Here is an 18,705-nt window from a genome sequence, read left to right on the forward strand (position 1 = left end):
TACTGGCTGATTGTTGTGTGGAGAAAATCCCCCGTTCCTATGAGACAACGTAAGCCTCTCTTCCAGGAAATAGAATGGACGACTGGCTCTCAGCGCAAATTGGTCATTCTGAAACAGAGACTAACTTACAAACAGACAAACAGGAAACTGACCACAGAGAGCGAGAGAAAGAGGCAGAAAAAGGGGATAGGCAGAGAGAGGAGGAACGTCTCTTTAAGAGGCAGAGTGAAAGGGGGGAGTGAGGAGGGATAGAGAATAGAAAGGGCTATTGATGACACATGCAGTAAAATAACAAGCTTGAGCAATGATCTTGCATAGTGGTGAGTGGGGGAGGAGGAGGAGGGGGGGGTGGTATTTTGGTGAATAAGATGAGGTTACCTTTGCACCCTTTGACAGTAACAGAACACGTCTAAAGGCCTTCTACACACTAACACCACCGAACACTAGAGACAGGAAACACGGCTACTGAAATAGTCAACATGTCAGCCTCTCTGTGTCTGTCACGCTGGTTCTTTTCTAGACAAAACTCATGTAGTCATTGAAAACGTCCCCAACCTGGTCTTCGCAAAGTAGAAGGAATCTGTTGTGGTGTAAGACTATGTAAAAACATAGTGTTTAGGAAAAACAGATCCCTAATGGTTATATCAAACACAGCAGCAGACGGGTACAGTAGCGCGGTCTGTTCCCGACCCAAGCTGCTCTTCCTCAGGCAGGCGGCACGCATCTCCTTTGAGTTACCACCTTTGTTATGACGTCTGCTCTACTGCTTACACCCCTGAGATGTAGCATCATCCCCACCCTTTTGAGGTTTTATATCAAGCGACCACCTCAAACACTGACAACAATGAATCATTTAAAGGTTTAAAATTATCACAAGCCGCAAACAGATGCAAATACCAGCCTACCACTTTTTCCATTCCCTCTCTCCTTATCTCCCTATCTCTCTCTCTCTCTCCAGAGTTTCTCTGTTTGAAAACTTTCCATTACTTTATCATAGCCAAGGACTAAACTGTGAACACATTGGGAACACAGTGGAAACAAATGATTTGTTTTGCCATAGTAAGTTCCAGAAAATGGTCGACACTAACAAACGGGTATGAATGGTTCTTCTGGTTTAGGAGGTCACAGTGCAGTCCAAAGTGTCAGCCCACTGCGCTGCTACTATTTTGTGACCTGGTTTCACTTCCAGTGCTTAAACATCCCACTGTACAATGGGTCAAGGACACAATAATAGGCCATAAAGATGAGGTCAAGGTACACAAAGTTGGGATCAAGCCAGTAAAATGGAGAAGGCCATCATTTTGGAATCCCTCTCTTTTAAAGCCTCCCCTCTTCACTCTGTTTGCCAAGCCTGGCTCCTTTTCTCTCTCTTTTCTGTGCATCTCTCTTTCCCTCCCTGTTGTCGGTTCTCCCACTCTCCTTTTCACTCAATCACTTTCTCAGTCTCCCCCTCAGGGAGATTCTCTATTGGTTTAGCTAACTCCTCCGTCCTCCGTCCTCCGTCCTCCGTCCTCCGTCCTCCGTCCTCCGTCCTCCGTTCTCTCCCCGCCTCTTTTTGAACAAGTTCAAAGGTTATCGAGGAGAAGATGGGAGGAGAGGAAATGTTGAAACAAATGTGCTTGCATGAAATGAGGCACTCTTCCACTCGCGCGTCATCAGGCAAATTACATTTACAGGGGTGCAATCCCAAAATAAATGAGTAAATTGATAAAAAATGTAATAATGGCTAGTTGTGCAAGACATTTTTCAGATAAAAGGATAAGTAGCATATTGTTTTTAAATGTGTAATGGCTTTTCTTCTTCTAGAAAACAACAGCTGATTCGAAGGGGATGTGACAAATTATAAAACAGTTCCACACTACCTGCCGCAAGGACATTCTTGAGCATTTTCTGGTAATCAGGGAGAGAAGCAGCCTCCTTCATTCGCCTACTAATGATTTGACACCCCCCACTTATCGGTTTCCGGGTCACAGAGGTAAGAGGACGGAGGAGTCAAGAAGAGGACAGTCTTTTGCCCAAATGATAATCTCCCTCAGTCTCTCTCTCTCTTCCCCTTCGTCTTGTTTGACTGTATTAGTTTAGGCATGTTTGCTGTTGCTCTGAGGACAGAGAGGGAAAGAAATAGTGACTGAGGAGAAAAAACACTATAAAAGAGAGTTTATTACAAAAGGACTCATGCATGCTTTACCAGCAACTGACCCTCATGCAGTTGCTATGGAAACACATTGTGTAAAGTTCAGTCCCTCCCTGTTAGAATGGATGACCTGTGGCTCTTAGCCAATCACAGGCTTCCGTCAGAAGACTGTCGGCGTTGATGCAGCTGAAGACGGAGTCTTAGAACCAATCAGAGAGCGAGAACTGAAGCAATCAGCCAATGACGCACGCGATACCCAACACAAATGTGTGTTCCTCAGCAAATCATAAGTGTATCACAGGCAAGTATAAACCCTGCCCCGCCACAACGAAGTTGATTGATTTAATCAATTACTGGAGGGAGGAAGTATGACAGGAAAATACATGGCTTTTCAAATCTATACTGTTCCACATAAACGGGAGTCTGCGGGAGTCTGCAACCCCCTCTACACACACTACATTAATACACACTTGTACATGTGTGAAATAGGACAAACATGAGCAGCCACACACAGACACAGCGTCATAATGACTAAGGCTCTTCAGCTAATAAGTTACTCTACTCTGATGGTATGAGGAAGTGACTGCCTTTTGAACCTACTGTAACTGTGTCACACCAAGAAAGTTACAATATGGCAACTTTCCCCAACTCCATCCCCATCCTAAAATGTAGCACTATGAGCAAAAAATGAGCAAAAAAACCCACAACATTGTCCCTGGATCAGTTATGAAACCCAACACCAGGTAACAGAGTGGGAAGGGAAAAAGCTTATTTACATATCATCCACCGAAATGCCTCCCCAGTGTTGAGTCTGGGCTGTATTTATAGAGCAGGGTTGGTGGTGTACTATAGCAACAGGCCTAGTCACAGTGAGAGCAGCAGCACAGCACAGGTCGTAAAGACAAGAGAGCTGGAAGCTTTATTACAGTACATTGTCTCATTGTCACATTACATATGCTGCTGTTCTATCCCGCGTGCAATGATGTCAGAGGGGGAAAAAACAGTGTTGGATGTTTGCAGTAACTTCTTTGTTATTGTAATATTACAAATGGACGTGACATTTTCACCATTATGGATTCCAGCTTTAAAACCTAGTCCTGAAACTATTTGGATGATCTCAAACTCAACTAGTTAAAATACAGAAAAAACCTTGAGATGAAATCAAATGTTACCTGATTGTGTCCAGTCAGAGAGGACGAACCGAAGCGAGAGACTCCACTCCCATCAAAATTTGTCTACGCGAGAATACAGTGATAAGCAGACCAAGTAGGGCTTTTTTGTATGGAGGTCTATGAGAGAGTGTTGGATTTGGTCAATAAAATGGTGTACTGCTAATTTGCTAAGTGAGGCTTATTTCATCGAATATAAATTTCCTGATGGTAAGGTTGTTCTGAATGTATTGATATACACAGTGTACAAAACATTAGGAACACCTTCCTAATATTGAGTTGTAAACCTTTTTGCACTCAGAACAGTCACAATTCGTCGGGGCATGGACTCTACAAGGTGTCGAAAGCGTTCCACAGGGATTCTGGCCCATGTTGACTCCAATGCTTCCCACAGTTATGTCAAGTTGGCTGGATGTCCTTTGGATGGTGGACCATTCTTGATACACACGGGAAACCCAGCAGCGTTGCAGTTCTTGACACACTCAAACCGGTGTACCTGGCACCTACTACCATACCCCGTTCAAAGGTACTTCAATATTTTGTCTTGCCCATTCACCCTCTGAATGGCACACATAACACAATTCATGTCTCAATTGTCTCAAGGCTTAAAAATCTTTCTTTAACTTGTCTCCTTCCCTTTATCTACATTTATTTGAAGTGACATCAGTAAGGGATCATAGCTTTCACCTGGATTCACCTGGTCAGTCTATGTCATTGAAAGAGCTGGTGTTCCTGATGTTTTGTACACTCAGTGTAAGTGGACTCACGTGGCATCTCGGCAACTTTGAGAAAAAATATTTGATATCGGAGTTGTGTCTGTTGTTCACACGAGTATCTGCCCAAACAATGTGCTAGTCTAGTGCTAGAATGTTCCCACCTGATCTCTTATATAGATTATCTCTGGTCCAGTTCTTATCTGAAGTCACAGGAAACGAGGTCATCACTTCACACTAGTCTGGTGGTGAAACAGTGTCTGCTGCTCCCTGCTCTAATTCTCAGCTATCCCTCACCACCCTGACACTCTCTCACCCATCAACAAGTCACACCACTACTGTAAGGAAGATAGCACTATCCCTCTCTTGTGTGAGGATCTAACATCCAGAGAGAGAGAGAGAGAGAGAGAGAGAGAGAGAGAGAACAGAATGTTTATGTATTACTTGCATTCTCTCTCATAAATAAGAAATGAGCTCAACTAGGCAGAGCTCACTCCAGCGCCGTGTGGGACTTGCTCTTGACATGCTCTTAATTGAAATGAACAGCAGCTATGCTCCTTTGGTGAGGCCTGACTAATGCCATTAGAGTGGATCTGAGGGCAGCACTGTCCACATGTGTGTGTTTTTTAGTTTTATTGTCCTTGTGGCGACCAGAAGTCCTCACAAGGATAGTATTCCCCATAAGGATAGTAAAACAAGGAACATTCGGACAAGTGGGGACATTTCACCAGTCCCTAAAAGGAAAAAGGATATTTTAGGTGTAGGGTTTAGGTTTAATTGGGGTTACAATTTGGGTTAGGTGTTAGGAGTTAAGGTTAAGTTTAGGTTTAGAGGTTAGGGAAAATATGATTTTAAATGGGAATCAACTGTTTGGTCCCCACAAGGATAGTAAAACAAACATGTGTTTATGTGTGTAACAGAGAGGACACTTCGATCCAATGTACCACTCCCACAGATGCACTTTGCACTGATTTCAACGCAGGATCCCACACGGGGGGCAAGGAGAAACATTCATCACCATTTATCATCACAGCAAGACAGTGGACACATACACACAAAACAGTAGAGTTCCAGATAACTCTGCACGTGTATAGAGTACCACAGTATGATTCATAATACCCATAAAACCTAGCAGTCAAACAGGGAAATGGTTCCAATCATTTTTCCACCATTAATTTTTCCCATAGGTAATTTTATAAACATTTAAAATAAGGCCTGCGTTTCATGTATGCTTACTCTGGCATGACGTTTTGATAACCGTGTAAATCTCCCTAGGACAAGGTGACTTGTTCCCTCCCCCCCCAAATGAAAAGCTAATTAGCTGCTAATGTGGCTATCATAAGAACTACAGATAACATCATGATCTGGACGAGACTGCCGAATCGAGGCAAAGTTAAGAATCTCTGGATTAACGATCTAATGTTAGCTAAATGCAGTAATGAATAAATTGGCTACATTTCTTTAAATTGACAATTCTGTGAACTGTTTTGTGCCAGTTTTAAATTGACACAATACCTGTTAGAAAAGGTGTAAGCTAGAGATGACGTGCAGGAGCTTGCAGGGATTTGTAGTCTTTCTTGATGTCTACTTTGATGCTGATTATCATTTTTCAGTAGCACTAACCTCTTTAACTCACTATTTAAAACGATGTTTTGTACATGTTATGAACAACAGCGCCGGCATTTCGGAGCAAACTGGATTAACAGAAAGTGCAGCAGTGCTGAGGTGGTAGGGACACCTAGTGGAGATAAAGTGTACAGCTGCCAAATTGACAATTAGAGTACGCATGAACACATTCAGTAAACACCATGCATGATGCAGTAACACATATACATTTGGGGGAAAATTAGGGTCAACATTACTGATAAATAATACATGAAAGATGGCCTTGGCTCATAAGTATCATCAGGGCCACAATGTGTGTCGTGTTTTATTCTTCCGCTCAGTAGTAACCATGACACCACTATTACTGCCAGTGTCAAGCATGATGCATTTTGATGACATAACTATATGCATTCAACAACCAGACATCCCTTTGGGAAAGTGTTAAAGACAAGAGGGGGAAGTGAGAGGGAGAGAGAGAGGGGGGGGAGGGGGACAGAGTGTGTCAGTATGTGTGTATGAGTGTGTAATACTCACATCTATTGGATGATGCACGCGCACGCACGACATTGTGAGTGATGAGACTGATAAGTCTGGAACAGAGTGCCCGAGGTCTGTTGTTGCCTCAGCTCTGATCCCCTGCCTCCCTGTCCCCAGCTCTATCCCGCTCCAGCTCAGTGGCGCCAAGTGGGGCATGACAACAAGGGCATGACAACACCAGGAACAAAGTCACAAATAACTTCCTCCTCAACCCACACAGATACAGACACAGTGTAAACATAGCATGTGACATGACTTTGTGCGTGACATGACATGTGACATGTTTTTGTCCACACATACTGTTATACATTGGTAATATAATGTTTATTGCATATACACGTGTCTATGTTCATGTGTGGGTGTGTGTGACGTTAAGCTGCTCTGACCCTGTGTGTTTTCCAGCCAGCTACCTACGTGTCTGGCGCTGGTTGCCGTGGAGTCAAAGCAAAGGCCTTGAGCTAAAGAAAGGTCCGGAAGCAGCACAGTCAGCGCCATAGAGATACAACATATAGAAAGTAAACAGCTCTTCATTCCACATAAAACATATAGAAAATGTACAGTACCAGTCAAACGTTTGGACACACCTACTCATTCAAGGGTTTTTCTTTATTTTTACTATTTTCTACATTGTAGAATAATAGTGAAGACATCAAAACAATGAAATAACACATGGAATCATGTAGTAACCAAAAAACGGCGAAACAAATCAAAATGTACATTTAGATTTTTGATTCTTCAATGTAGACACCCTTTGCCTTGATGACACCTTTGCACATTCTTGACATTCTCTTAACCAGCTTCACCTGTAATGATTTTCCAACCGTCTTGAAAGAGTTCCCACATATGCTGAGCACTTGTTGACTGCTTTTCCAGGTCATCTGATGCAGCAATCGATCACTCTCCTTCTTGGTCAAATAGCACTTACACAGCCTGGAGGTGTTCTGGGTCATTGTCCTGTTGAAAAACAAATGACAGTCTTACTAAACGGTCCCGAGTGGTGCAGCGGTCTAAGGCACTGCATCTCAGTGCTGGAGGTGTCACTACAGACCCTGGTTCAATCCCGGGCTGTATCACAACTGGCCATGATCGTGAGTCCCATAGGGCGGCGCACAATTGGCCCAGCATCGTCCGGGTTAGGGGAGAGTTTGGTCGGAGTAGGCTGTCATTGTAAAATACGAATTTGTTCTTAACTGACTTGCCTAATTAAATAAAGGTTAAATAAAATGTTTAATAAAAATAAAAAAACACAAACCAGATGGGATGGCATATCGCTGCAGAATGCTGTGGTAGCCATGCTGGTTAAGTGTGCCTTGAATTCTAAATAAATCACCACCAGTGTCACCAGCAAAGCACCCCTACACCATCACACATCCTCCTCCATGCTTCACGGTGGGAACCACACATGCAGAGATCATCCTTTCACCTACTAAGCGTCTCACAGAGACACGGCCGTTGGAACCAAAAATCTACAATTTGGACTCCTCTGACCAAAGGACAGATTTCCACCGGTCTAATGTCCATTGCTCGTGTTTCCTGGCCCAAGTCTCTTCTTCTTATTGGTATCCTTATATGTGTCTGTTACTTGAACTCTGTGAAGCATTTATTTGGGCTGCAATTTCTGAGGCTGGTAACTCTAATGAACTTCTCCTCTGCAGCAGAGGTAACTCTTGATCTTCCTTTCCTGTGGCAGTCCTCACAAGAGCCAGTTTCATCATAGCGCTTGATGGTTTTTCTGCACTTGAAGAAACTTTCAAAGTTCTTGACATTTTCCGGATTGACTGACCTTCACTGTCGTTTCTCTTTGCTTATCTGAGCTCTTCTTGCCATAATATGGACTTGGTCTTTTACCAAATAGGGCTATCTTCTGTATACCCCCCCTGCCTTGTCACAACACAACTGATTGGCTTTAAGAAGGCAAGAAATTCCACAAATTAACATTTAACAAGGCACACCTGTTAATTGAAATACATTCCAGGTGACTTTCTCATGAAGCTGGTTGAGAGAATGCCAAGACTGTGCAAAGCTGTCATCAAGGCAAAGGGTGGCTACTTTGAAGAATCTAGAATATAAAATATATTTTGATTTGTTTAAAACCTTTTTTGGTTACAACATGATTCCATGTGTTATTTCATATATTTGATGTCTTCACTATTATTGTACAATGTAGAAATTAGTACAAATAAAGAAAAACACTGGAATGAGTAGGTGTGTCCAAACTTTTGACTGGTACTATATACGCATAAAAGTTATTCTTTACCCCACATTATATATTTGCCACAAAACATCAAACAACTTTGTAAAGCGAAGACAAATATAATTTCATAGACTCGATGCACTACAAAATGGTCAGACTCAGTGGAACTTTTGGGTGAAAACCTTGCTTGGGTAGAAGCAGAGGAAAGTCTTAAAATGGTAAGTGTTACAGGTCCATTTTCATCAATCTAGGCCAGTCACGCCTGGAAATGGATGGGACGAATGTAATGATCCTGGATCTGAGGACCTGTGTGAGTAAGTGAGTGAGTGAGTGAGTGTGAGACCCACTGTCACCATCATTTAGCCCAGAACAAGAGTTTTAAACATCTTCCTGGGAATCCTAATCCTCAGTGTACCAGTTTCTATCCCCATGTAACCCTGTTTCAATCTCATACTGGGAACCAAAGTCCTCCCCAGTCATCACATTTCATGTAGTCACTGGGCGACGACACAGCTCCGTGGAGATAGAAAGAGAGAGTGAGAGCGAGTGAGAGAGAGAAGCAGAGAGAGAGAGAGAGAGAGATTCAGAGAGCGAGAGAGAGACAGAGACAGAGACAGAGAGAGGCCTCCTCCAGTCAGACAAAGACAGGTGACAGGCTGGGGGTAAATCTCCCAGCAGCAGCAGTAGCACTCAGAGACGGGTGTTTACAGAGACAGAACAGGGAATAAATCCAAATGCAAATACAAGTCTGTTGACAGCAGGGGCCCCAAAATGGGCTTCCATCGATCTGTTGCTTTATTTGTTTGCGTTCTGTCTCTTTCCTGTTCCCTCTCTCTCCCTCTGTGTGTGGTGTGTGTGTGTGTTGTGTGTGTGTGTGTGTGTGTGTGTGTGGTGTGTGTGTGGTGTGTGTGTGTGTGGTGTGTGTGTGTGTGGGGTGTGTGTGTGTGTGTGTGTGTGTGTCTCTCTCTCTCTCTTCTCTCTCTCTCTCTCTCTGGATGTTAGATCCTCACACAAGAGAGGGATAGTGCTATCTTCCTTACAGTAGTGGTGTGACTTGTTGATTGGTGAGAGAATGTCAGGGTAGTGAGGGATAGCTGAGAATTTGAGCAGGGACTCAGGGAGCAGCAGACGCTGTTTCACCACCAGACTAGTGTGAAGTGATGACCTAATTTCCTGTGACTTCAGATAAGAACTGGACCAGAGATAATCTATATAATGTCAAAATGGTCTTGTCTCTGCCCTAACAATGGGAGTCGTTGTCAGAAAGGCGAAAAGGCAGGTGGAAGCAGGTACGATCAGTTGGGAACATTCTCACACTAGACTAGCACATTGTTTGGGCAGATACTCATGTGAACAACAGACACAACTCCGATATCAAATATTTGAGTGTCCAAAACGTCAGGAACACCAGCTCTTTCAATGACATAGGCTGACCAGGTGAATCCAGGTGAAAGCTATGATCCCTTACTGATGTCACTTCAAATCAATGTAGACAAAGGGGAGGAGACAGGTTTAAGAAGTATTTTTAAGCCTTGAGACAATTGAGACATGGATTGTGTATGTGTGCCATTCAGAGGGTGAATGGGCAAGACAAAATATTTAAGTGCCTTTGAACGGGGTATGGTAGTAGGTGCCAGGTGCACCGGTTTGAGTGTGTCAAGAACTGCAACGCTGCTGGGTTTTTCACGCTCAACAGTTTTCTGTGTGTATCAAGAATGGCCCACCACCCAAAGGACATCCAGCCAACTCGACACAACTGTGGGAAGCACTGGAGTCAACATGGGCCAGAATCCCTGTGGAACGCTTTCGACACCTTGTAGAGTCCATACCCCGACGAATTGTGGGGCAAAGGGGGGTGCAATTGAGGGCAAAAGGGGGTGAAACTCAATATTAGTGTATTGAACACTCAGTGTATATCAATACATTCGGAACAACCTTAACATTACGAAACTTTTATTGGATTAAATAAGCCTCACTTAGCAAATTAGCAACACAACATTTTATTGACCAAATCCAACACTCTCTCATAGACCACCATACAAAAAATCCCCATTTGGTCTGCTTGTCGCTGTATTCTCACGTAGACAGATTTTGATGGGAACGGAGCCTCTTGCTTCGCCTCATCCTCTCTGAATGGACACAATCCCTTAACATTTGATTTCTTCTCAGGGTTTTTTCTGTATTTTAACTAGGTGAGTTAGAGAGATCATTAACTAGTGTTTAAAGCTTTTGATGCACAACGCTTCCCAGCTCTGCTTTGACAACAAAACAAATACAATAACAACGGCTGTGGGGCGGGCTGTGGCACCGTTTCCCCTACTGTGGATTTCATCTATAAGGGAACAACAGTACTTCCACTTCATGTAGTGGTTATTGAGATCCAAGGGTCATGTGATCATGGGGGGTCATCAAGAAGACATCTGAATTTTCCTTTTCTTTTTTTGAATCAAATACCAAATTTGACTGTCGATATTTGTCTTTCACAGGATATTGGAAGCTCTGACGTAGCTAGTCACTGCCCTGCTTTACCTAAAGCACTCGGTCTTTCTCCATATATAGCCAACCCCATTAGGTCTAATGTACAGTAAATGATGAACTCTCTCTTCCACTCTGTGGCAACACATACACTGGAGAATGGCTAACGCTGCAGCAGTGTTCATGTGACAGTCGCTGTCCCTGTGGCCTACTTAGCTAGCCGTAGCATTCTGCACTTCCCCCCTAACTCTCACTCTGGGTTGAATGAGGCTCCATGCTTTCTCTCGCTCGCTCTTTTGACGACTGCTCCACTTCCTCATGGCAGGCCAGGGTCCGGGATGGGTTCCGGAATGAGAACGTCTTGTTCTCCCCGGCTGTACAGAATCAAAGCAAATGGCGGCTGCCAAGTACAGCTCATGTGACTGCTGTGTGAAAATGCATCCCGCTCCCTACCCAACCCACCCCTCTGCCGGTCAGCTTGACAACCAACCCTCTCACTCATTCGCTCGCTCTTTCTTTCACCTCTCTTTATTCATCTCTCGGTCTCTTTCTCCCTCTCCCTCTCATCCAAATTCCAGTATGCTTAATTGGTGGGCCCACACATTTAGACAGCCTTGCCAGAGTTGTTTTATAATTTTCACATAACATTTACCCACTGACAAAGAACCGAATGCAACTGCAGTTAATGTCAGAATGATAAATAACTGATATGGAAATTAAAAAAGGTTGAAAACCTTTGTTACATAAGGGAGATCTTTTCAGCCAATTTGTAGACATCTCATTTTTCATTAAATAAAGGTGTGGGCAGGAGTTTTCTCCTCGTTTGACAGTACCCTACTGAGGTTTCATTACACACCCTCCCCAGGCCACCCCTGTGCCAACTCTGCCAGCCCAGACACACTGACACTGCATACCCATCCACCAGACTGCTCGGTTCTGGAATCAACCTGCTCTAGACTAGAGCCAGCTGCTCGCCTCAGGGATAAAACCCTTCCATTCTAGAACAGTCTAGATTAGTGTTGAAGAGAGACTTGGAACTGTGTTTGAGCTGTTGTAGCTCTGGCAACAGTAGAGTTTGCTGAGAGCAGGAACAGGGAGGGCTCTGGATACACAAATGCCATGCCACGTTCCGGTTAACATCTTGTTATCAAACACAGACACACACTCAAACAGACACACACTCCAACAGACACACACTAAACTTGTCTACGTCTGTTTCTTGTGAGCAGAGGCAAATGATGGAGCATTTCAGCAGCGCTGCGCGTACAGCTAGTTTCTCCCTCCGTTTCTCTGCAGCAGTGTAGCCTAATGTCTGCAGCTCTTCTGCTGCTTCCTGCGTCACTTCCCCTCCTAGTACACTGTGAGATGTAAACACAAGCGCACCCATGCTCCTTTGCATGAGTGCACACACACACACAGTCGCACACATATACACACAGTCGTACGCACACACACAGTCGCACACGCACACACACAGTCGCACACACACACAGTCGCACACACACACACAGTCGCACACACAGTCACACACACAGTCGCACACACACATGCACACACACACACACACAAGGGTTGTTCATCACAACCACAAGCACCAAGCGGAAATACAACTTTAACAGCTGGGTTAAAAACCAGCTGTCTCCCACTCAGAGGCACACAGATACATACAGAGACAAATGTATAACTAGCAACACACACCAACACTCTGAGTACAATACACCTGCCTGAGGAAACGCAATAATTCAACAACATCCCACACACAGTGAAACCACCAACCTCAGTGATCTCTGTACTCAAATCAGTCTGCAATCCAAGTCTTTTCAAGTAACATTTGCTGAGCTACTGTTGACTCACCAGTAGTGAAGGCTTATGGAGTTTGGGAGGAAGAGAGGGAGGGGAAAGAGGACAGGAATTAAATTGCAGTCTGCTGCAAATTACACAGACACAGGCGTGCTTCAACTTTAAATACAGCCGTGGCTAAAAGACAAACACAACAACATATCATTAAAATAAATGGTATGTTTGTTGTAATGGACAAGAACAGAGCCATTTGGCCTGTAACAGGGAGACTGTCAACACTGGACTTCATACATGGCCTGTGACGCAGACTGCGATGTCGGTTTCAGCATGGACGTACACCAGACACACACACACAAATACACTTCAGTACTTGAGTGACACTCTGGCCATTTTAAACATGTCACTAATCTCGCTGCTTCCTCTGTAGTAAAGTGCAGCGCATAGTTTAGCTAAGTCATGCACCCTCCAGAGGAAACAACTGCTTATACCCCTGAACCTCTCCTTTGAAATGGGTGTTAGAATATCCCCACTAATACCAACTATAATAACATGAGTTATGTTGACACACTCAATCTCACTCAACGCTTTGGAATGTCAACCCTGCTCAAACTCAAACATGCTTCATTCCCATGTCTTCTGCTTGTTGTTGACAACGGTTTATTTGGGGTATTTTATTAGGATCCCCATTAGCTTTTCGCGATAGTAGCAAATACTCTTCCTGGGGTCCATATAAAACATGAAACCTGACATATACAGAATATTAATAGACAAGAACAGCTCAAGGACAGAACTACATGCATTTTAAACATCCCACATAGCCTACATATCAGTATATCAGTGGAGGCTGCTGATGGGAGGACGGCTCATAATAATGGCTGGAACGGTACAGTACAGACACATAAAATATCTAGGTCAAATAGGGGAGAGGCGTGTGGTGAGGTGTTGCTTTATCTGTTTTTATAAACCAGGTTTGCTGTTCACTTGAGCAATCTGAGATGGAAGGGAGTTTCATGCAATCATGGCTCTATATAATACTGTACGTTTTCTTGAATTTGTTCTGGATTTGGGAACTGTGAAAAGACCCCTGGTGGCATGTCTGGTACGGTAAGTGTGTGTGTCAGTTCTGTGTGTATGTCGACTATGCAAACAATTTGGAATTTTTAACCACATTAATGTTTTTTTTAAACAGGAAGTAATGCATTCAGTCTCTACTTTTAGCCAAGAGAGACTGACATGCATCGTATTGATATTAGCCTCTGATTGCAGTGAAGAGCAAGACGTGCTGCTCTGTTCTGGGCCAGCTGCAGTTTTTCTAGGTCCTTCTTTGCCGCAACTGACCATATGACTGTGCAATAATCAAGATAAGATAAAACTAGAGCCTGCAGGACTTGCTTTGTGGCGTGTGGGTCAAAAGCAGAGCATCTCTTTATCAATTACAGACCTCTCCCATCTTCACAACAATGAACCAATACGTTTTGACCATGACAGTTTACTATCCAAGGTGACACCAAGAAATGTAGTCTCTTCAACCTGCTCAATAGCTAGATTCTGAATATCAGATTGAGCTGAGGTCTACAATTTAGGCCAATTTGGCACTTTGTTGACAAGGACATGAGAACAAAACAAAATCTCTCAGAATTAAATACAGTGATCCCTCGCCACTTCGCGGTTCACTTATCGCGGATTCGCTATTCGCGGATTTCAAATGCATTTTTTTTTTTTTTGGTGCATTGTGCTCTGCATTCTGATTCGCTAAAAACTCACTCCCGCTTCTTGTATCAAAACATGCTACGAATTGTGCTATCATTTTGTCGTCTCGTTGCAGTTATGTGTACGTACATAAAACAGCTTGGCAAATTTACATTAAGTTGGCCAAATTATCTTGTAATTTCGAACACTCCTAAACCCATAATGTCGACGAAACGGCTACACGTGAGTCACTGTATTTGTATACATGTAATAGTTGCTAATTGTAAAAAAAAAAAGTTTTCTATTTCGCGGATTTCACTTATCGCGGGTCATTTTCGGAACGTAACCCCCGCGATAAACGAGGATTACTGTACACCAAAACACACACACAAGGAGACATGCACACAGACACACACACACACACACACACACACACACACACACACACACACACACACACACACACACACACAACACACACACACACACACAACACAACACACACACACACACACACACACACACACACACACACACACACACACACACCAGGGTGTTACACGAAAAAGAGCTTGATTCCTGTGAAATTTACCACGTCCTTCAATGCTTCCTCTTTTTATGTAAAGTGATTCAGACTGGCAGTGACTCAATCAACAAATAAAGTCATAAATGGACAATGGACCGCAGTAGGTACAGCCTTAAGTCTGCATAGAGTTGTGAGCAAAAAAAGGTAACCTATAGTGGAGAAAGGCACGTAGCTATGTGTACATTACTATCTTACTAGTTTTGCTGACAGGACAGGACATGAGAGCATTTTTATAGCTGTGTTCATAGCCGCGGGAAGTAGTTTGAGGGTGCTGTGCTATTTTTCTTTCTTTCTTTTTTTATTCTCCTTCTTTTTTATTCTGATTTTTTAGGAGGGCGCTGCAGCACCCTCAGCACCCACACTTCCTGCAGCTATGGCTGTGTTTACTGAGAGTGCTGGGTTAGAGAGCCCCATCTCTAGAAAGCATATTTTCTTATACTGTACAGAAGGATGTCAGCCTGCTCTGCTGTGACAGGAGGAGAGTTCATGCCACCTGTGTTTTGGCTCTTAGGCTAGTTTTTGTGGATAAATAGAATTCAATGTAGAGGTAAACACCTGGTTGTTGGTTACCTTGTCAGATTTAAAGGGATGAGATGGATAGAGATTTAGACTAGACTGTGCTCTTTTCTTATACACACTCAAAAACAATTATAAAATGTAGTTGACCTGGGCAATGTTACAATCTATCAATTGGCCATTGGTCTCTCTAGGTCTTGTCACATACGTGCAAAGAAGATGGAGATGCACATTCCCGTGCTCTGTGCTCGTTCCAAAGGCGGTCAGTTGCAAGTATTTTTTTGTGTATTCAAGAGAACTGGGAACTCGGAAAACAACAATGTCAAATCATGGTGTCAGTGATATTCGGTTAAAGACCTGGAAAATAAACCCTCCTCCTCACAGCTGCCCATGTCCCTTAAAGTTGATGATGTGGTTGTTACTGACAAGAAGCACATGGCTGAGCTCTTTAATCACCACATCATTAAGTCAGGATTCCTATTTGACTCAGCCATGCCTCCTTGCCCGTCCAACATTTCCTCATCTCCCACCCCTTCTAATGCGACTATCCCTGATGCTTCGCCCTCTTTCCCCCCTGCCCCGCTACAAAGTTTCTCCCTGCAGGCAGTCACTGAATCTGTGGTGCTAAAGGAGCTCCTGAAACTTGACCCCAAAAAACCATCTGGGTCAGATGGTTTAGACCCTTTCTTCATTAAAGGTTGCTGCCCCTATCATCGCCAAGCCTATCTCCGACCTTTTTAACATGTCTCTCCTTTCTGGGGAGGTTCCCATTGCTTGGAAGGCAGCCATCGGTTCATCCTCTCCCTTTATTTAAAGGGAGAGATCAAGCTGATCCCAACTGTTATAGGCCTTTTTCTATTTTGCCCTGTTTATCAAAAGTGTTGGAAAAACTTGTCAATAATCAACTGACTGGCTTTCTTGATGTCTATGGTATTCTCTCTGGTATGCAGTCTGGTTTCCGCTCAGAATACACATATGGATGTGTCTCCATTGCCCTTGATTCTAAGCAATGTTGTGCTGCTATTTTTATTGACTTGGTCAAAGCTTTTGATACGGTAGACCATTCCATTCTTGCTGGACGGCTAAGGAGTATTGGTGTCTCTGAGGGGTCTTTGGCCCGGTTTGCTAACTACCTCTCTCAAAGAGTGCAGTGTATAAAGTCAGAAAATCTGCTGTCTCAGCCACTGCCTGTCACCAAGGGAGTACCCCAAGGCTCAATCCTAGGCCCACGCTCTTCTCAATTTACATTAACAACATAGCTCAGGCAGTAGGAAGCTCTCTCATCCATTTATATGCAGATGATATACAGTTTTATACTCAGCTGGCCCCTCCCTGGATTTTGTGTTAAATGCTCCACAACAAAGCTTTCTTAGTGTCCAACAAGCTTTCTCTACCCTTAACCTTGTTCTGAACACCTCCAAAACAAAGGTCATGTTGTTTGGTAAGAAGAATGCCCCTCTCCCCACAGGTGTGATTACTACCTCTGAGGGTTTAGAGCTTGAGGTAGTCACCTCATACAAGTACTTAGGAGTATGGCTAGAAGGTACACTGTCCTTCTCTCAGCACTTATCACGGCTGCAGGCTAAAGTTAAATCTAGACTAAATCTCATATATATATATATATTTAAATCCCAGACCCCATCCCCGCAGGAGTGCCTTTTGCCTGTTGGTAGTCCGTCATTGTAAATAAGAATTTGTTCTTAACTGACTTGCCTAGTTAAATAAAGGTTCAATAAAATAAAATAACAAATATTCAGGTTGGTAAATCCGAGGTCTAGGAATATGCCCGAGATTCCGACTTGCAATTCCAAATCGGATGAACTTTCAAAACGATTTTTCCCTTTCAGAGATAGTTTTTTTTTCTCGAGTTCCCAGTTATCATGAACACACTGAAGTCGGAGATTTTCGACTTCCTACCTGTTTTGAACGCTCACGTGTCCCTGACACTACTCCGACATACTGTACAAGGCAGTGACGTCAAATGTTATTGTCACATTTCCTTAACATCCCGTCCCCGTCCGACAGAGGGACTGTAGAACATGTTGATAAAGGATTTGGCCCCACCTGTAGGCTAACAGGGGGGTATAGGATGTATCAAAGGCGGACGGCCCTACAGCTACGCAGTTTCCGATTTGACAGTAGAAAGTTCTCCATGCATCGGACATATAAAGGCTACCCCAATCACAATGCTATAGCCCAGTATTCGGTTCATTCTAGAACTTTACAATTATTTCACAGAAATAAACTTTAACCAGGTTATGAATGATTTTGCTACCCCATATTTTACATCACAATAGGCTATAATTCATAAAGATGAGTAGTTATGTTCTGTTTATGTTGCGTAATGATGACGATTGGAGAGATCTGAACATCACAAGTTATGAAAGTGCGTCCTCAAAAAATGCCGCCCTCTCGACTGTCAGTGCAAGCTCCAAATAACCTGTCTCCACAACGCAAAATCAGACTATAGTGGCGACATCAATTTTAGTTTAAACTAAACATTTTCTTGCTCGTATTTTCTAGCCTTGGATCAGACAGCGGTCTGTGTGTTGTTGCGGTGCCATCCTTCAAGATATGGCTGAGGTGGACGACCTATAGGCATTATTTTTTAAACAACATACGTTCAATAGGCTATCAAATATGTGTAGAAAGCAAAGACGCAGTTGTCGAGCTTACTTCAACTTCAATCTGCGCAACACAAACTGGAATGTGGACATTGGCAAAGCTATAGAGAGCAAAAATCTGGCAGAAAATTTAAAAAATCTGCTCAGTCACAAGAGCAGGGGCGAATTTTCGTATTACGCACTTACAGAAAACACAGAACACAATGCGATTCCTCCGCTGTATCAACACGAGAAAGCCAAAATAACGCGCGGAAAGCACCTGCGGTAACGCGCAGAAATGACAGCTGAGAAGAGCATAGAGAAACAGTGCCTCTACCCAGCTGCGTATCAACCATCTGGGACATTATATAAATAAGTTCACTCACGTGAGATGATCACCGATTTCACTCCCAGGTAGATGGATGGAATAAACACGCACTTTCAAGGGATCTTCCCCTTCAAAAAGTGCTTAATAGCTGCAGGTACAATCGCGAATCAACAGACATGTCCAGTCAGATGGGGACGTATTCTGGACCGCCCCTGTCCCCCCCTTGGTCCCCAGTTGCACCGAGGCTATTGCGCGGGTGCTATTGCAGATGAGTGCGTAGATTTTTTTTTAATCAGCTCAGGGTACACTCCGTCTCTGTTTTCCTGCTATTTCATTATATCATGTCCATCATGTGA

At 43.5% G+C, this 18,705-nt stretch overlaps 1 long non-coding RNA gene across 1 annotated transcript; it reads right to left on the minus strand.

The window, feature by feature from the left end:
- Nucleotides 1-6,745: 6,745 nt before the first annotated feature.
- LOC139022826 (uncharacterized) lies at nt 6,746-18,705 on the minus strand. Its single transcript, XR_011473880.1, has 2 exons — nt 18,408-18,705; nt 6,746-7,112 (listed from the first exon to the last, which is right to left on the minus strand). It is a non-coding gene; the product is annotated as an uncharacterized lncRNA (long non-coding RNA).

Source organism: Salvelinus sp. IW2-2015, linkage group LG3, assembly GCF_002910315.2.
Source record: "Salvelinus sp. IW2-2015 linkage group LG3, ASM291031v2, whole genome shotgun sequence".
Lineage (NCBI taxonomy): Eukaryota > Metazoa > Chordata > Actinopteri > Salmoniformes > Salmonidae > Salvelinus > Salvelinus sp. IW2-2015.